The sequence below is a fragment of the Vicia villosa genome, linkage group LG5, assembly GCF_029867415.1.
Source record: "Vicia villosa cultivar HV-30 ecotype Madison, WI linkage group LG5, Vvil1.0, whole genome shotgun sequence".
In the NCBI taxonomy this organism is placed as follows: domain Eukaryota; kingdom Viridiplantae; phylum Streptophyta; class Magnoliopsida; order Fabales; family Fabaceae; genus Vicia; species Vicia villosa.
In genome coordinates, this window is record NC_081184.1 from 52,310,736 (window position 1) to 52,330,333 (window position 19,598).

Below are 19,598 nucleotides of genomic sequence, written 5' to 3' on the forward strand. Positions count from 1 at the left end.
TTATACTGTTATTTTCATCTACGCGACTGTTTTTATACTATTTTTAGTTTCCGGAAATATCCATTTATTCAACTATACATTCCTATTAATTACTTCTACTGATATAGGCCATCCCTACATTATTAGCTTCTTGTCCAATTTTACAACTTCTGCTACTAGCAATCGTTTCCTGTTACATATATTCTGCCAATTATTGGTTTCTGCTTCTAAAAAATCCACTACCAATTTATCACTAATTGTTCATCTGATATCTATATGTACATATATATATTCATCTGATATCTAATATTAATCTGTATCATTTCTATGTCAAAATTCACCTAATTATGCTAAGATTTATTAAGAACTACATGTGACTACCAGAAGCCAAGGCCACAAATCCATAAGCAAGCAAAGAAAACAAAGTGGGGCCCTCAGGGAAGGGAGGCGCCCGCCTCTGTAACACCCCAAATCTACCCCGCAATTAACAAGAGAATCAGAGTGCAAAAGATGTTAAAACAATTCGAACAAAATGATTCGAGGTGTCACATTTAAACAACTAATAACACATTCACATACCATGCTCATCAACGTAGATACATAACACACATATATGAGGGCAATATCACATGCATTAATCATCAATATCCAAGAAGTACTCACATCGCAGCGGAAATCAAATATCAGCAGTAATACGAATCATAAACATCAAGGCCAACATGGCACAATATATCCAACAAATCTCAACATAACATAATGACGAAATCCAACAAAGGATAACAACGAGAAGCAAGAAATAAGAAAGTAATCCAACATCCCCCCGAGTGCTACGTATCAGAGCATCGACACACCGACTCAAGCTATAAAGCACAATACTACTCCTCGTCATTACCTGCACATTACCAACGGAGGGTAACATTCAAACAGAAGGGGTGAGATATCATTCATTATAAAGAAACGTATGATAACAGTCAAAGCGGAGAAATAATCATACATTGGTCACCACTTCTCAGCATATACCACATACTACAATCACATCACTCAACGTCTTGCCAACAACAATAGTATCAAGTTCTTTTTAAGGCACGCATAGTCGATTATCACATATGATTAATGAAACAACCATCACCTCAACACAAGTTAACATTTATGTCACGCACACATAAACATCCAACTACAACTCAACATACAGTTTGCCATTGGGCCATCTCAAACAATTGCCACAAGGGCCGTCTTAAACTATTGCCACAAGGGTCGTCTCAAACAATGCAATGAATGTGACTCCATAATGCACACCCACAATCACACTTAACTGACATAATTGACTTAAACAACATATGCCACTTAAACGACATAATCTATTTCAAAAAATCCAATGTCAACAACGATTCAATTCAAGAATAATAGTCCAAAAGAGTTACCAAAGATATTCATAGCATATACCAAGTAAAGACATTAATTATATCTTCACGAAGGTTCAAACAACACTTAAAAATGAATTACGGATCAAAAGATACATCATTTCAAAGTTTGGACAAGTTTTGTGAAACAGGATCCGCTTAGCGGCCCTCAAGCGCGCTTATGCTCATAAAATTCAATAACCACGCTTCAAGCGGCGGGTGGAAGAGGCATTTTACAAAAGCTTAGTAGACTAGCTCCGCTTAGCGAACCTTATTTTCATTTTCAAAAATGCCAGCATCCGCTTAGCGGAAGTGCGATTTTGCAGAAAAACAACAGACGGAACATAACTGCGCAACCCCACTTCCAACACTCAAAATCATTACTAAACAACAATTAAACATGTATAAACATGAAATCTATCATTATCCATCATCAAACATCAATTAAAACACATCTCCAACTCAAGATTCATGCATTTTGTTCATAAACCCTAAGCTCTACACACAAATCCATGGATACAATCATACAATCAAATCCCACCCAAAACATCATCATACATCCCTTTAGCATGAAAGAATCTCACCCTTACCTTGGGTTTAGATTGAAGCCAACTCTATAAACTTCAATCTCTCTTATTTCTCTTCTCTTCACTCTCCTCTTCTATTCCCAATTTTGTGAAAATGAGCTTCTAATTTCTAATCCTCTAAAACCCTTGTTTTAGTTAAACCTTACTACCCTTTTAATTACTAATGGGCCTTAAATAACACCCTACACTTACTAATGTTAACTTAAGCCCAATAACTAAAATCTCTTCTAACTAATATTATTTATTACTAAAACCCAACAATTAGCACAAACATCTCATAAGCATACAATTAACACATAATTAATTAAATAAAACACATAACATATTATGGCATAATTAAATAAAATTCGCAACTAAAACCGGACGTTACAACTCTCTCCCACTTAGAATATTTTCGTCCTTGAAAATTACCTCAAACAAATAACTCAGGATACGACTCACGCATCTTGCTTTCCAATTCCCACGTCAAACATTCCCCGGTAGCACCCGACCAAACAACCTTCCCCAAAGCAATCTCTTTTCCTCTAAGCGTCTTCGTCTCGTCTTCGTCTCGCGATCCTCAGTCCTTATAGGCATAGTCTCTACTGTGAGATTATCCCGCACTTGCACATCATCCATATGAATTACATGCGAAGGATCCGAAATATACTTTTGAAGTTGTGACACATGAAACACATCATGCAAATTTGAAATATTAGGCGGTAAAGCCACTCTATATGCCACATTACCAACCATCTCTGAAATATGATATAGTCCAATAAAACAAGGAGTGAGCTTCTTCGACCTCAATGCTCTCCCCACACCGGTTACTGGTGTAACTCTCAAGAATACATGATCACCAGCTTGAAACTCCAAATCCTTTCTAAGCGTCTTAGTGTTTTGATGATAACAATTAAATAAATTTTGTATAAGTAAATGTGGTACTCTAATTATATGTTTCTTATTTTAGAAGATGTTCTAATACAAGTACCATCAGAACATGAACATTATGTAAAGCTGAACAAATGCTGAAAGGAAAAGCCACTGAAGTTCTAATGAAGTAACTTCAGAATGCACCAACCCCTGTAGACAAATTTTATTAGAAGTTATATTCACAAGTCAGAACAGAAGTTATGAATAGATGCAAAGTTCTGAATCAAGATAAGATGCCGTTAAAAACATAATGATTATAAGATGGGTGAAACACTCAAATGGAACAATTCCCAAGGTTGATTGAAGAAGCAACGCACATGCAATTCGTTAAGAGAGTTAGAAACAAAAAGAAAACACGCAAACATTTAATGCTCTCTCCAAAGATCAAGACAACGGAAAAATTCTTGAAGCTATAAATAGAAGATCATTTGAAAAAGAAGAAAAACGTATGAATGGAAAATTATCAAACCCAACGTGAACTCTTACGCTGAAGAAAAATATTTTCATACTCAGTTCACATTCATTGTACTAAAACTTAATGAAAAATCACAGTTGTGATTAAAGCTTATTAGAATCAATCTGAAACACTATTATTTGAAGTTATTTTGTAATTGATACTTGAGAGACCAGTTGGGTCAGATTTCTCAAGAGGGCTAGAACTAGTTTGTCTTAGAGGTGTTAGTCACTTGCAGTTGGCTTGTGCATTGTATCGTTAGTCACAACAGTTGGTTGTGCATTTGCAGTTGGCTTGTGCATTGTATCGTTAATCATGATGCACCTACATGACTAACCCTAGAGACTACATCTTCCTAGCTCTGGCTATTAGCACACAAAAGTAGGTTACAAAGGTTTCTATTTATAACCTGATCCTAGTTGGACTTGGGCTTAAAATCACAGCACTTTGCTGTTACAAATATGCAGAAAATATTCTGCTACAAATAAGGTCTTTAATCATGAGTTTCCTAATTTATCTCCTAAATTAGAAACCGTTGAATCTTCAATCTCCGGATTTGATTCTTCAATATTCTGACTTGATTCTTTGACCTTTAAATATGCGCCACATAGGATTACATAATATTCTCATAGAATATTTTGTATCTTTTTTAAATCAAACTGAATCTTTCTTCCTCAGTTCTACAGGCGCGATGTCATGGTTGAAGTCATGACATTCCATATAACATCTTGCTTTAGTACCTGTTTTGTTCTTTTCATATTTGCAAGACTTATACAATATTACATTCAGCTGCTATTATGTTTTAGCCAAGCATGGATGCCAATAAGACAATTCTACATAGCAGAACATCAACAATCTCCCCGTTTGGCTTATTTTGGCTAAAACTTACATTTATAATAAATTTAAGATCAAGAGCACCTTTTTCAACTTTCAAGACATCAGGAAGAACAGTTTTTTTCATTCTCAGAATTAGGACTTCTGTTCTTCACTGCTTAACCACATCATAACATCTTCAATTCACTCTGTCTTTAGATCTTCCTTTGTTTCTTTTGATAGTAGCAAAATCAGCATGCTATGTACCATCTCTCCCCCCTTTTAGCCATAATATGACAAATGATTTGTGAAAATTCTTGCAAGACAGACTCAGAATGTCATACACAATGTTATGACACCTTTTCTGTCATCAGCTTAGCTGAGGCAGTACATACAGATCCCTCGTATATAGAACACTTCTTGCATGCAGAAGTCCATGAGTGTCGGGATCATATAAGTTCAGTTAACACAAATAAATTTGCTTTGCAGATGTTCTGTGACAGCACAGTCATTAAGCAAAACACTAATGTCATGTACAAAGTTATGACATCCAAACTGAACAAACAAATAAACAATGCAAAAATATAAACAACACACAGAATTGTTCACCCAGTTCGGTTCTAACTAACCTACTCTGGGGGCAACCAAGCCAGGAAGGAAATCCACTATCAGTAGTCTTAATTTGAAGCTAAAATCCTCTGTTTACAACTTCGCACTTAAACCCTAATCAATGCAATTTCTACCTAGGTTCTCCCTAGATATGGAATATCTCCATTCCACTCCTAATCATAGCAATGATGTCTAGCAGTCAACAACTCAGCCACTGCATCGACAGCCTATTTCCCAACACTTTAAAAACAAAACAAACATAATGTTAACTTAAAGTTGCTTACAAGCTTCCTCCAAGAACAAAACTTCACTCATTGCGTCACAGCTTCTGAGTGATTAAAATAAACCTCTCACCTACAGGCTTTTAGGCACAAATCAGTGACCATCCCACACACCGGGTGGTTCACCTACACGGCTAACCCTAGAGACTACATCTTCCTAGCTCTGGCTATTAGCACACAAAATTAGGTTACAAAGGTTTCTATTTATAACCTGATCCCAGTTGGACTTGGGCTTAAAATCGCAGCACTTTGCTGTTACAAATATGCAGAAAATATTCTGCTACAAATAAGGTCTTTAATCATGAGTTTCCTAATTTATCTCCTAAATTAGAAACCGTTGAATCTTCAATCTCCGGATTTGATTCTTCAATATTCTGACTTGATTCTTTGACCTTTAAATATGCGCCACATAGGATTACATAATATTCTCATAGAATATTCTGTATCTGTTTTAAATCAAACTGAATCTTTCTTCCTCAGTTCTATAGGCGCGATGTCATGGTTTAAGTCATGACATTCCATATAACATCTTGCTTTAGTACCTGTTTTGTTCTTTTCATATTTGCAAGACTTATACAACATTACATCCAGCTGCTATTATGTTTTAGCCAAGCATGGATGCCAATAAGACAATTCTACATACCAGAACATCAACAATTTGAACTATTTTATTTCTTTTGGAATTTTAGCATCCTTTTACATGTTTACTATGAATTTATTTTATATTCTGCGGGGGATCTAGAAGGGTGTTACAACTTTCGAACTAGATGAAGTTGAACCTCTGAACAAGTTGTTTCCTCGGTTCCCCCCCCCCGATCATTCAATTTCGGATCCCCTTCCGGACCATGTATGACGTATGGGTAAAAGTGTTGAGGAGAGCCCTCCGTGATATGGGCTTGACCATTAAATATCTATCCTTAAAACCTCGAACAGACTCAGAGAAAACTTTGAAAAGCTTCGTCGTCTACTTCAGAGTAACCCATGAGTACCGTCCGCCAACAACACCCCTCTAAAGATGAAAAAACATAAGAACAATGTCGAATCCCTCAACAGAAGTGTCATACCCCAATTTTTGACCCTAAGATCATACATCATTCGCATATCAATCATCAATCAAGAGTTTCAACTTAAAACTCTGTTTGTGGTGTTATGCTCAATTCATCTGCAAGGGAACCATCAAGCACCAATGTTTATTTAATTTGTATATGTTTTACTAACCAAAATACCAAAAATATTGCCTTGTGCTTTTGTGTGTTTGTGTTTTGTAGGTACCAAGTCAAAATATCCATCAAAAAGGCATTTTTCAACTTTCTTCAGCAAGCAATCGATTGCACCAAAACAACAATCGATTGCACCAACTTGTTTTGCACCAGATTTGCATTCTGCTTTCTGTGCAATCGATTGCACCAAAACAACAATCGATTTCACCAACTTGTTTTGCACCAGATTTGCATTTTGCTTTCTGTGCAATCGATTGCACCAAAACAACAATCGATTGCACCAACTATTTTTTCACTAAATTCAGCCAGTGCAATCGATTGCACCAAAACAGCAATCGATTGCACCAGTGCGAAATTGGAAAAATGAACGCAAATTTTCAGCTTTTAAAGGTGATGACATCATTTGCAAGTGTGGGAAGCATGACTTAGTTCTTATATTTTATTTCCCACATCATTTTATCATAAACCCTCATGTGATCACATCAAGACCATTGGATCATAATTTTGGCTCCAAATTCATTTACCAAACCTAAATCTATTTTCCAATCCTAACTCCAAAACCACCAATAATCCCAAGCCTAAATCATATAAATAGAGGCTTTCCCCTCTTCATTTCTCAAGCTTGGAAAGCCAAAGAAACTCTTGCTCTTTCTCTCCTCATCCTTTCCAAACCCCTCACTCAAAGCTCTCTTCTTCTTCCATAAAAGTTAGTGAGTTACATCTTGAACCTCACTAACTTTGAGCTAAACCTTCACCTAAACACTATTTTCTTCATCAATTGTGAGAGATCGAGGTTTGTGGTTGTGTGTTCTTGAAGAAGATTCAAAGTTTGTGAAATATTTGGTAAAATTCAAGATCCTTTCCATAATTCAAGATGTGATCCATTGTTGTTTATGTTTGATGCACCTTTGGTGCTACATTGCTGAGTTTTGCTTGCTTACTTGATACATTTTCGTGCACAAATTGATCTAAGATCACAGGGTGTTTGGTTTTATGTTTAAACAAGTTTTTTCCCTTTGCTTTGCTGTTTTTTTTTAAAAATGCATGGTGCAATCGATTGCTCTCTTGCTGCAATCGATTGCACAGGTGTAAAAATGTGTTGTTTTTGAAAACTGAAGAAGGTGCAATCGATTGCACCAAAACAACAATCGATTGCACCAACTATTTTTTCTCTAAATTCAGGCAGTTCAATCGATTGCACCAAAATAGTAATCAATTGCACGTTGACAGAATTCTGTTTTTTTTCCTTTTTAAAGCTTGTTTTGGTTCTAACTCTTCTTCTACTCCATTCTTTTGATATTTTCTTTGAATCACAAGTTAGAGGCCTAATTTCACTCGAATATCAATGGACTTAGGGCGTCGATAGGATGAAAATCCAAATCCGTAAAATTAAGTGATTGAACTTAGAGATGGAAGGAGCTTTTGAATGTGGTTCCATCTTTTATTTCTTTTTATTTTGATCGATGAAAGTCTTTGATACCTTGAGAATTCTTATGGATTCTTGGTAAACACGAGATCGTTACCTATTTTCTTTTCGTGCGGTATTGCTTTCGGAGAGTGATCTATATATCACTTCTCTCGCATGCATTAGCACATAAAGTTTTGACCGGCCTCGTTGTAGGGTGATTTCTACATAAATCACTTGGCGATCTGCTTAACATAGCGCAATATTTCTTGTCCCGAATAATAAAAACAATCAAGTATGGAAGAGAATTGTATGCGGTTGATTTAACACTTATGGAAGTTTGTCGTGTAGTCGCTATGATTTTATCAAGCTTCTGATAAACTTCCATTAACTTTAAATCCGAAAACATCATTCACTCACCATCGATCTTCATTACTAACTTTGATAACATACTTGACAAGTTTCAAGATGGTTATCTTTAACATCTAACAATTAACTTTAATTTCTGCACTTTATTATATTGCTCTTTATATTTCTTGCTTTATTGCTTTATTCTATCATTTCATCATGTTTATGTTTCCATCATTTTCTCTTTGTCCATTTGAACGTTTACATTCCGCTATTTTCTCTTTGTCCATTTAGACATTTTGTTTATGTTTCCTCTATTTTCTTTTTGTCCACCATACTCTATTTTTGTGCTAAAACACTAATAAATAACTAAAAATATAAAAAACACATAAGGCTTCCTATGGAATATTGGTTACTATCCCGAGCATTTTGGATTTTTGGACTTGTTGGACTTAGTACCTCTGGACCCTGTTATGCTACTGTTACTCTGTCTGTTATTCTGTCTGGCATTGGTTTGTTGTTTGTTTGTCTGTGCAGGTATTTCCTCAAATTCCCTTGATGGTTAATTCCAAGGCATTGATATAAGGATTTTACCCGAAAACAGCCGTTACTCTGCCCTATTTTTGTCAGAATTTTAATGTGCTTAATGCAAAGTGGTGCTAAAGATAATAAGTTCATCTGGATACCCAAGTGGTAATGTGTTGGTTTAATATTGATAGTCCAAAGGATAGGAAATCTACCTTGACTCTTAATGTCAAGTGTTGGCTTCTTATTTCGGTTAGACCGTTTCTTTCCTTAGCTTTTATTTTATGCACTAGGATAGCCTCTTCATCTCCTCCCCTTCTTAGATTTTCAAAATCTTCTCCCTTTTTTTAAAAATCTTCTTATGTTTGCAACCTTTTTAAAACCTTTTCTTTAAGAATACCTTTTGCCCTTAGTGGCTTTTCTTCAAAAGTTTAGACACGATTAATTGTTGTAGTGAGTTGCGATACCCCACGATTTAGAGATTGATTGATATGATGGAATCTATTCCACGTGAGAGAGCTAGTGGCATACTCGTTGATTTTCATCCAAGTTAGAGCCCTTCTTTCATTTGTGATGCAAAGAGTCCGTTTGTTCTCATGCTCAAGATCAATGGCTGAGTATTTTTTCTCCAATGACGATAAAGTGTTTATTCCTTTTGAAAAACCGTTTTCCATTTTTTAGTGGAACTACATTAGCTCTGACTTCTCCGTTGCACCGAGGAGGTATGTAGTCACAAGGCTTAATATCTTGGCGAGCTTATTTTAAAAATAAAACAAACTCTTTTTTAGCACACACGACACAGATTTTCAAAAAGGTTCATGTGGAGTACCACAGATATGAGGGGTGCTTAAAACCTTCCCCTTGTATAATCAACACCCGTACCTAAGATCTCTTTTTGTTTTAAAAAAAACTTTGGGTTTTCTTCGTTCTTTTCCCTTTTCCCTTGGAAATAATAAAGCGCGGTGGCGACTTTCACTGAAATATTGAGTCAAGTCAATATAATGGCTTCATTCTCAGATTTTCCCCGCTACAAGAAGAACAACACCCCTTTTGAGATGCTTGCACACTAACTCGAATGCCCTAAAAATCGCAATAGAGTTGGGATGCAACTGAGAAGGCGCAAGGTGCAGGTAATGGAAAACACCAACCTGAAACTCGGTGAAGGGCAGTTGAAGCCCGATATTTCGAAAGCAAACTTCGTACATCATAAATCGATGTTCCTGATATTACGAGCATATCCTGTTGTCCGTCGTAGGGAATATCATCCTCCATTCCCCCAAAGCAGAGGACAGGTCCGCCTCCACGGCCATCGTTGTAAAGGCTTCCCCGAGACGAAGGACAAATCGGGACGAGGTATTTCTAGACTAATCGACCATCCAATAATCCCTAGAGGTAGTATCTTAGTCCTCTTAAGCAGGATCCCCATCACCCCTGTGATCAGGATTGTTCGGTCAGGAGACAACTATTTCAAGAAAATCAACGACATTAAACTGCTAGAGTCCTCGCGACTGCTCTCACTCAAGGTATCTTCCTCGGATCGATCAGCCATTTGTACCAGAAAAGCAGCATGTCTTGTTCTTCTCCATTTAATATATAGGTCTTTAGATTTAATTTGAAGCAAATGGGTTTCAAATTCTTCTTCTTCTTCGTATCAAAAATCATTTAATGAAAGAAAATGTGACAAAACCTAATCAACAAACTTTGTAGTTTTAAAGTTTTGCCATCAATTTGTATGGTTAATTCGTGAAAAAGATTAAAAACGTGAAAGAAACGATATATAATTCACTGCTTAGTCATAAACTATGATATAAACTTATGTGTGTCACATGTAATGTCAACAAAGACAAATTCAATGTTTATTAAATAAAAGCAACACCGATGCTCAAGTTGACTAAAGATCTAAAAGATATTTCAGCTGTCTCATAATAGATATCATTTTTGAGATTTTCACACTATTTAAGATAAAGATTAATTATGTTGATTTCAATGATAAAATAAAATCATTTACTAAAAAACCTTATTAATAATAAGTAGTGGAGTAGTTATATGATTTAAATACAATAAATAAGAGTAAGTTAATGAAAAGAAATAATAAATATTACATTAATATTCTAAAGGGACAAATAATTTGAAACAAATAAAAATAGGAAAGAGAACACCTATTATGAGACGGAGGGAGTAATATTTATTAGTTATATGACTAACATGAAACCAAAAATTTAATTAAGAGACTAAAAATACAATTGAGACTATTTTTTATGGTTGTGAGTACTTTAAAGTAACCAAATTTTTATACAATTAAGAGACTAAAAACATTTTTTTTTCTTTTTCTTTGAGGGAACAACCCTGATGGTGGCTTTATTAAATCAAGACACATAATCTCTTAGTGACTCTGATGGACCTTATCGTATGATGAACAATCTAGTGGTAGACATCTTTTCGTATGGCTGGCGGAAAATTGATGCATAAGTTTCTTTACCAGCTCTTGATAGTTGGAAATGCAGACTCGAGATATGCTCATATACCATTGTAGGGTGGAGTTCCTGAAGGTGCAATATAGCAGTTTGTGTTTGTACCATAGTTTTAGGATTGACACAATTTTTATAAAGCATAGTTTACTGCAAAGATGTTATAGAAAATGTTCTAACATGTTGCTCAGGAAAGATGTTCTGACTGATGTTGTGACATGTTATACCCGAACAGTAGCACAGACTATTTTAAATATTGACTGATTTGATTTGATTCTGTGATGTTTCTTTTGGATATATCTCAGTTATTTTCGCGGGTCAAGAAGACTTAACCAGTTACAATTATTTATATTCCAGCTGTATACAAGTTGCCAAAATTGGATGTTAAGATAATTTAGGAAACTTGATATTTGTGTTCCAAGATTTAAGGAGATTTATTGACACAATTGGTGCACCATTCAGCTTATGAATCAAGAAATATTTGGATGCAGATTTCAAAGCCCATGGACTGCAGATGTGTCTTTAAAGAGAAGATCTAATCTACTGTAACTTGAATTTTGACATTTTTTAAACTAGGGGAAGCTTAAAGTTTACAGTTTTGAGAGTCTCTTGTGTAGTTTTGAGTCACCCTTGTATCTTATGATACTTGTGGTAGACGTAAGGTTCTCACTCAAAAGCCTTTAGGTAATGAGTTGAGTATTGTTTTCACTCTTGAAGCTTTTAAGCTAAAGAGTTGAGTTTGTTTTGGGGAATAATCTTCTTGTTAGATTGTTCTTGATATAGTCACGGGGATTGGGACTACTCGATATCACTGAGGTGATTTAGAAAGTGGGATGGTGATTTTTCATGTCTAGATGTCGATTTCTAGGTAGAAGTTGCTTTGGTTAATGACTAAGTGAGAAATTGTAAACTGATACTGTTTAGCTTTAAATTGATACTACTAATAGTGGATTTCCTTCCTGGCTTGGTAGTCCCCAGATTAGGTATTGTTGGACTAAACTGGGTTAACAATTATTTGTGTTAGTACGTTGTTTATCATTCTACAATTTTATTTCAGTATCAATTTCAATCTGATGAATTTGTTCGGTTTGAAGACAAATGTTGGAAGGAAAGCTCAAGTAACAAAGGGTTGTTTCTATCATAAGGCAAGTTGGCTCAATGATGTCAGTCTAAATGTCTCAACATTGTGCTAAACATATGAAAAACTCAAGCTTTAATATATACTTGCACTGAAGATGTCCTTTTGTGGAAAGTTGATTTTTGTTGACTTTCTCTAAAGTCAAAAATAGTTTTGGATAATCAAGAAGTGGTTAAAACTCAGGGGAGGTGTTATCTGTCATATTTCTCATACCCTTCTTAGGACTTCTACTAAGATGTTTGGTATTTTGGCACTGACTGTTTCAGACACTTGACTGCAGTAAAAGTGCTTCTGGTGGGTGGTCTATGTTAGAATAAGAATTGGTTCAGCATTCAATCTTTATGTTTTGATGATAATAATACATATATTTGTATGAAACAATGTTGTACTCTAATAGTTTCTTAAGTGTGCATATTCACTATTTTGGATGATTAGGATTGTTGTCAAAATAATCATTAGAAAAATTATTCATCTCAATTCTTGATCCGTAGAGTGATCGGAATCAGAAAGTGGGCCAGAGATGTCTGCATGGTGCTGATGAAGAGGAGGAGGGTGTGTACTTGCAAGGCACTGCGATGAGCAAGTAAGTAGGAATACAGATACGTGAGAGTATTTCAAGGGTTTAATATTGTGTTACCTGACCCTCAAATGAGAGGGTTTTTATATTGTCCCCTGATGCTTGGCCATTGGTCCATGGTTGGGCTAGATCGTGGATTTAGGCCCAAAATGTGTGACTGCCAGGATTCTAGGAGCATGTCTAGGGATCTTAGGAGGCTGCCCATAACTAGCCGTTAGTCGGGTAAATGGGTGGATCCTGGTCGACATGATCGTGTGTCGGACATAGGTTATTCCACCTCCAAAGTAAGCAGGGTGTGTGCCTTACTACTGAGATGGAGGCTGCCCTGTCGAGTGCACAATCCTCAATCCGAGGGGAGCGGAATGGTGACGGGTGTGGGAGATGGCGCCTCTACTTCCCTCAGGTGATTGGGCCAATCATCACTGGGCCGTTCTAGGAGTAGGATTGGATTGGGCCATGCCTAACCATCGGTTCAGTTCGGAACATGAGTCCCCCAAGTCGTTGCTCCGAGCATGGGAGTGATGACTTAAAGGTAAACCCTGATTCGAGGAAGAGTTTTAGATGTGCTAATGACTATTTTAGCCGCGTGCTCAATCATGCGCTGGGGGACCCTTTATAAATAGCAGGGAACCCAACCATTTGTCACTTTCGCTTCTATTTCTTTCCCAGTTTCCTGCTCGTCATCTACTCAAAATTATCTCCGTCATTCGCCCCCACGCCAAGCTTCTGACCACCGTCAAATCTCTCATTGAACACGTAAATTCTCTAGTTTCCTCTACTTTTTCCACTCTATTTCTGTTATTTTATAGAATGCATGTGGTTTAGGATATGTGAAACTTAGTTTTTAGGGAGCTTTCTTATGAGGTGTTGGTGGTTGACGGCGGTCTTGCTATTTTTTGGACGCCGACGCCGCCAACCAATGGTGTGATATAGTTGTTCTACCGATCCAGTAGGGAGGCTAGTATCGATGTTTGGATTAACATCTACCAGAAATTGGGCTAGCGCGGTGGTTCGGAGTTGTTTCCGGGGTAGTTCTAGCCTAAGCTTAAACCTTGGTCGTCAGGGGAGGTTCCCCTCGGGACCCCAAAACCCTATTCGTTGAGAAGACCTGTCCTCAGGTGAATTAGGATAGCATCCTAGGGGAGTCCCTAGTATGCTCATTCGCTGTTTTGAGTTAAGGTTTCTGGCCGAGAACGTTGTCCTCGTTGCCTTTGCACAAGCCCTTTCAATTGACTAGCGGTGGAAGGGTAGATTTGATTGTTGAAGTCGAATGACATGTGGTTTCAACCGAAAACGCCAAAACGCCAAATATTATATGTCCAAAACTAAATATACAACTATGGCACATGATGTACAAGAGTGCCTAATCAAAAACTAAGATCTATGTACAATATCTATAATTGCACATAACCAACAACAGAAGATCATAATAACAAAATTCTTTAAAACATCATTAGAAAAGCTTATCCTTGTCTTTAACCTGCAAATAACCACTTGAAAGAACAACAATAATAGTGGGGTAAGATAATAATCTCAATGAGTTCCCCTATCTTATGGAGTCACTCGGTTCTTAACTTAAGCCATTCAAATTTGCCCTACTAATGTATACTTACACCATAGAACAAGGACTTAAGCCTCTAAGAGAAATCATACCTCGTATGGAAACATGTAAACATGAGTTCATCAACTCAATAAATCACTATTCGAAAATTTAAAGCATCTTTTCCTGGGCAATCCTACATCAATGACTATCGACACGGGTCATGGATCTTTGTATCGTGATTCAAATTTCTTCTGGATTGGGACTTTCTATAGTGTAACGCGCGGAAAAACGATTATTTGCTTAATTTAGACATTTGTGATAATTATTGAATTTTTTGCGTTTTGAACGATTTAGTCGGTATTAGATCGGGATAGCGGAGCGATAGTTAGTCGTGAATTTTAATATTTTTAGTATTATAAATATTATTAGAATAATATTTGACGTTTTGGGAATTTTCCGAGTAATTAAAATTAAACCGAGAATTTGGGACTAAGAGTAGTTAGGGAGTATACTGTGAATAAATTAATTGGGCTAGAAGTGTGCCATTGTACGTGTAATTTTATTAGGCGCAATTGGAATATTAGTGAGGTAATATTACTTAAGTTTTTGGAAAAATCAGAAACCTAACATTAAGGAATAACAGTAGCAGAAGAGAAAATTAGAGATAGCAGATAAGCACGTAGAGCAATTTTGGGGGTTTCAATCAGAACAAAAAAATTAGAGCAACCTTCGATCCAAAGGTAAGGGTGGGTTTCTTGCTATATAACTGGGTATATGATGGATGATATGTGGAGGTTAGATTTATATGAAATTGTCTCTGTGTTGGTATGATTGGGTTGCAAAATAATTGTTTTGTATGTTACTATCTATGTCAATTTTTATTGTCATGTGAAATTATATTATGAATCATGGAAAAAATTGTGTTTTGTAATTAAATTGTTGATAGACAGTCTGGTATGAGACTCAAAGGAAAACTGGGCAAAAGATATTACAAGAGCCTGCGTGAAATCACGTAGTGCTGAGTGGCACAAAGGAAGTGACGACCGACACAGGAGACAGGTGTGCCGAGGGGCACATGAATATGGGAATGGCTTCAGTGACGTTACTGTATGACTGTGCTTACTTTTTGGCACCTAGTGTAATCATAGAAATAGGTATTGTAGCGTTGATCCATATATATTGGTTCATTGAGATATATGTATTACACTATAGCAACAAATCATCCTAGATATATTAGTAGTAGTATATGAAAATTGATAGAGTGCGTAATGTAGTGTAGTCTGTAGCGTCATTCCAATTTCAACGTATATATTGTAGCTTCATTCATTATATAGCCTAAGTTTTGAAATAAGTGGAGACATAAAATTGGCAGCATCACCTTATTTTTATGCATATACAGTAGCGGCCAAGATTTGTTAGACATAATAAATGAGTGGTTCACAATCTGATACATGTACCATTTTAGTGTAGATCAGTTACTAATATTATTAGTAAATTTAATGTTTCAATTTACTAATAATAATAATAATAATAATAGTACAATATTTTTAGGGTTAATAGATATATAGGTCTATGGAATATATATATATATATATAGCAAGGGTAATTAAATAGCAGACTTGATAAATAGTAGAAGAAAATATATATTGCCTTTTAGTGTATTTTAGAGTGAATATTAGAGAATAACCTTGAAGTGTTTAGTAGTAGAATAATTGATTAAATAAGAGACTAATAAATATGATGATTTTGTAGTCAGTGTTAATTGTCGTTGTATTATTTGTGATGCTTTTGTTGTTGATTTGTTGTTGTTGGACTATTGTCGTTAAGCTGTTGTTGTGATGTGGATACAAAGTTGTAGGCCTATGGCCAATGACAATGTGAAGTTATTATTTTGGTGAATATTGTGAAGTGCAGGAATTATTATGACGATTAATTACCTCTATTTATTGGTAATAACGGTGATATAGGTGTATGCCTCGTGACAAGTTTTGTTGTGATTGTGTATGTGATTTTGCATTCATCGAGTCACATACATTTGCATTTTGTAACGGCCTGGATTGGTAAACAGTGACAAGGCTTATGCCTTGTTTGATGCCTCTATTAATTGGCAATTGGAGATGGGGGTTGAAGCTCTGGGTACCACATGCATGTGCATTGTTAGTGTCACCTTTTATTTTGCATAAGTATTGACTGATGTGAAGTGTCGTGAATTGGATTGTGACTGAATTGGTTGAAGTAGATGATTGTTGTAAATGTGAAGTGATTTGTGACGTGGATACTTGTGAAGTGATAATTTTATATGATTTGATCCTAATACATTATTTATCATAAACTCAATTACATTGTTCGATATCTCACCCTTTTCTTGTTGGCTATTGCCTTTATACTAGTAACGTGTAGGTGATCCACAATGAGTGAAGATTTAGTTGTTGATAGTTCGAGTAGGTGTCATTCTCTGATACATAGAACTTGGGGGTTGAAAGCTTGATTGTTTTATTTTGTTTTAATGAATTATTGTTTGCTTGAGGATTAATGGGAATTATTGTGAACTCTCATTTGTTTTAAGTTGTTGTTGATTTTGATGAAGTTGAATACGTTGGAAACAAATTGTGATTTTCTTTCCGCTGTATTATTAAAGTGAAGTTTGAGAACCACGATTTAAGTCTTTATGTTGGTTTATCCTAAAGTGTGGTATGTATCAAATTATTTAACTTGAGCATGTTTTGTTGTTTCGAAGAAAATGGGACATCCTATGATGGTCTTTTGATTATTATACTCCGATTTATTTAATTAATTACCGATGGTAGAAATGGAGTGTTACACATAGGACTTGAATCCTTTAATATTCGTCAGTCGTATATGACTCGAACCCAATTTGAGTATCTTTCCTTGTATGGTACTCAAACCAACTTTGAGGTCCAGTGCTCTATAGGACTCGAACCTACTTATGCGCTATCTCTACTCAATGAGACTCAAACCCACTTATGAGGAAATCTTTTCTCTATGGGACTCGAACCCACTTATGATAAAAATGTGAATAAATAACGTGTATATCCCAATCGTGCTTCACATAAGCATCGCAATCTAGACAAGCACGAGTAAGGGTATATTTCCAAATACGTGATTGGTTCTCATTATAGGTATGTGATTAGTTCATTAAACAACATATATAATGTTTTCCATACAAGCTAGTTCAATTCGCAATTGGATCATCGTTAACCATCCATGTCATCCGACAATTTTTCGTAAATGGAACGATCAATCTCTAGTAACAACTCTAGATTTTAATCTCACTTTTCGTTATGGAATTATTCATTCATTAGTCATTTAGCATATAATCATCATATCATGCTTCACAATTATGCATACTAGTTCACATCCAATATCCGAATCATAATCAAAACACAAGCAAACAAATCATAGTACAATTTATATTCAAAAGGACTTTTGGATAAAAGGTTCCTCATTAAATATGACTTTCAGAACAAAGGTTCCTCACAAAATAGGACTTTTGGAACAAAGATTCCTCACCAATTATCCAACCAATAATTAGAACATACGCATATATAATAATCCATAACCATTATTCAACAATAATTGGAAAATAAGCATGGTTTCCTCATAAGTTCTTCAATTAACTTGCTAAATAAGCATTAGGTGAAGCTTTCACGTAACCTAACTCAACCTACGCTAACCCACTTACGCGCCACATAGTAGGCGCAAATTTGATCATCTTATGGTAGGGTTAACTGGACTTAGTGGAGGAATTAAAGTGGAATAATAACATAGAAACTACATTATGTTATTGTTCTATGCGTTAGTTTTCCAACACATCCGACCGCATCTCGTTTCAAGTTACGAAACTCAAGATACTTTGTTTTCAATACTGATAGGATTTCCTTGAGAGTAGATCTCCCTAAGCAAGAATCTCCCATGCTCAGCGATATTGACGGGACAAAAAAAATCCAAAAATCTCACTTTTAACCCATCTTCTTCAACCTTTAACCATTCAAACTAAACAAAATCATGTCCTATTATACTCAAGCATTTTAACATTATTTTAGGACACTTATGCAACCACACTTTGCCATCACTAACTGACCAATATATAGAATTCAAGTATGGTTTATTTTTACCGAATGGTAGGCATTAGACTAATTTTCCATTGTATCTGACCTCATATCAATCAAAACCACGATTCTCGTTTTAAGGTGGAAACAGGGGAAAAAGTATTTTATCCAAGTCTGGACACTCTCGCTTAGCGAGCCGTGACATGACGTCTCAGCGAGGTCTCACTTAGCAAGCTCCCGCGAGGCCCCAGCGAGGCCAAGCAAAATGAAATTTTTCTTCCAAATCACCTGTCTGGCTTAGCGAGACCTTACCTCGCTTAGTGTAACACCCCGTAAATTCTTATTTATTAATTTAATTAAGTTTTTAATTAAATTATTGGAATTAATATTTTATTGAGAATTATTTGGAAAATGATGAAATATTGGCTATTGGGCCTAGTGTAGTAGTTAGCAAAAGGGGGGGTGTTAACTATGTAGGCCTATTAAGACATTTTCTATTTTTCTTAAAAATAAAGGAAATTGGGAAAAGAGAAGGTTGGAAGCAAGAGGGCAGAAGTCTGAGGAACAGAGAAGTATGTGAAAAGGAGAAGAACCAAAGAGGAAGAGAACCTTCGAAGATTCGACTCTGAGGTAAGGGGGGATTCTTCGGGTTAGTAATCATTATGCGATTATGGGTAGTAGAATTGATTAGGATTGTCATTTAGTTCAATCGAACGTGTCGGGTTTGGGAATTTTGTTAGGTTTTGATAAACCTTCATAATTTTGCATGATTTGGATAATAACCATGATATATGTTGTTATTTGATGTTTAAAACTTGTTTGAAATGTGTTACAATGTATAATTTGGTGATATTTGTGTGTAATATTCGTATGTGGACGAATTGGTTGAATGTGGAAAAGTATTTTGCTGTCAAAACTATGAATTTTGTTGTGCAGGTACGTAGGAACCGGTTCCTGTGTGGGAGGAACCGGGTTCCCATTACAAAAACAGAGGCGTGGGAATTCTGAGTTGCTGGGAACCGGTTCCCAGCTAGAGACAACCCGGTTCCCCATAGTAAAAATCAGAGACGAGTTTTGGGACACAGCCAGGAACCGGGTTCCACATAGGGAGGAACCGAGTTCTACTGTGTGTTTTTGGAAAATTGTTTTTATTTTAAAAACCCATGATCGGAAAAATAGAAAGTGTACTATTTTGCCTCTTGTAATAATAGGGAAAATTCCCCGAATGTCGATCTCAGGGACTGCGCAGGAATAATGAGTTCAATTAAA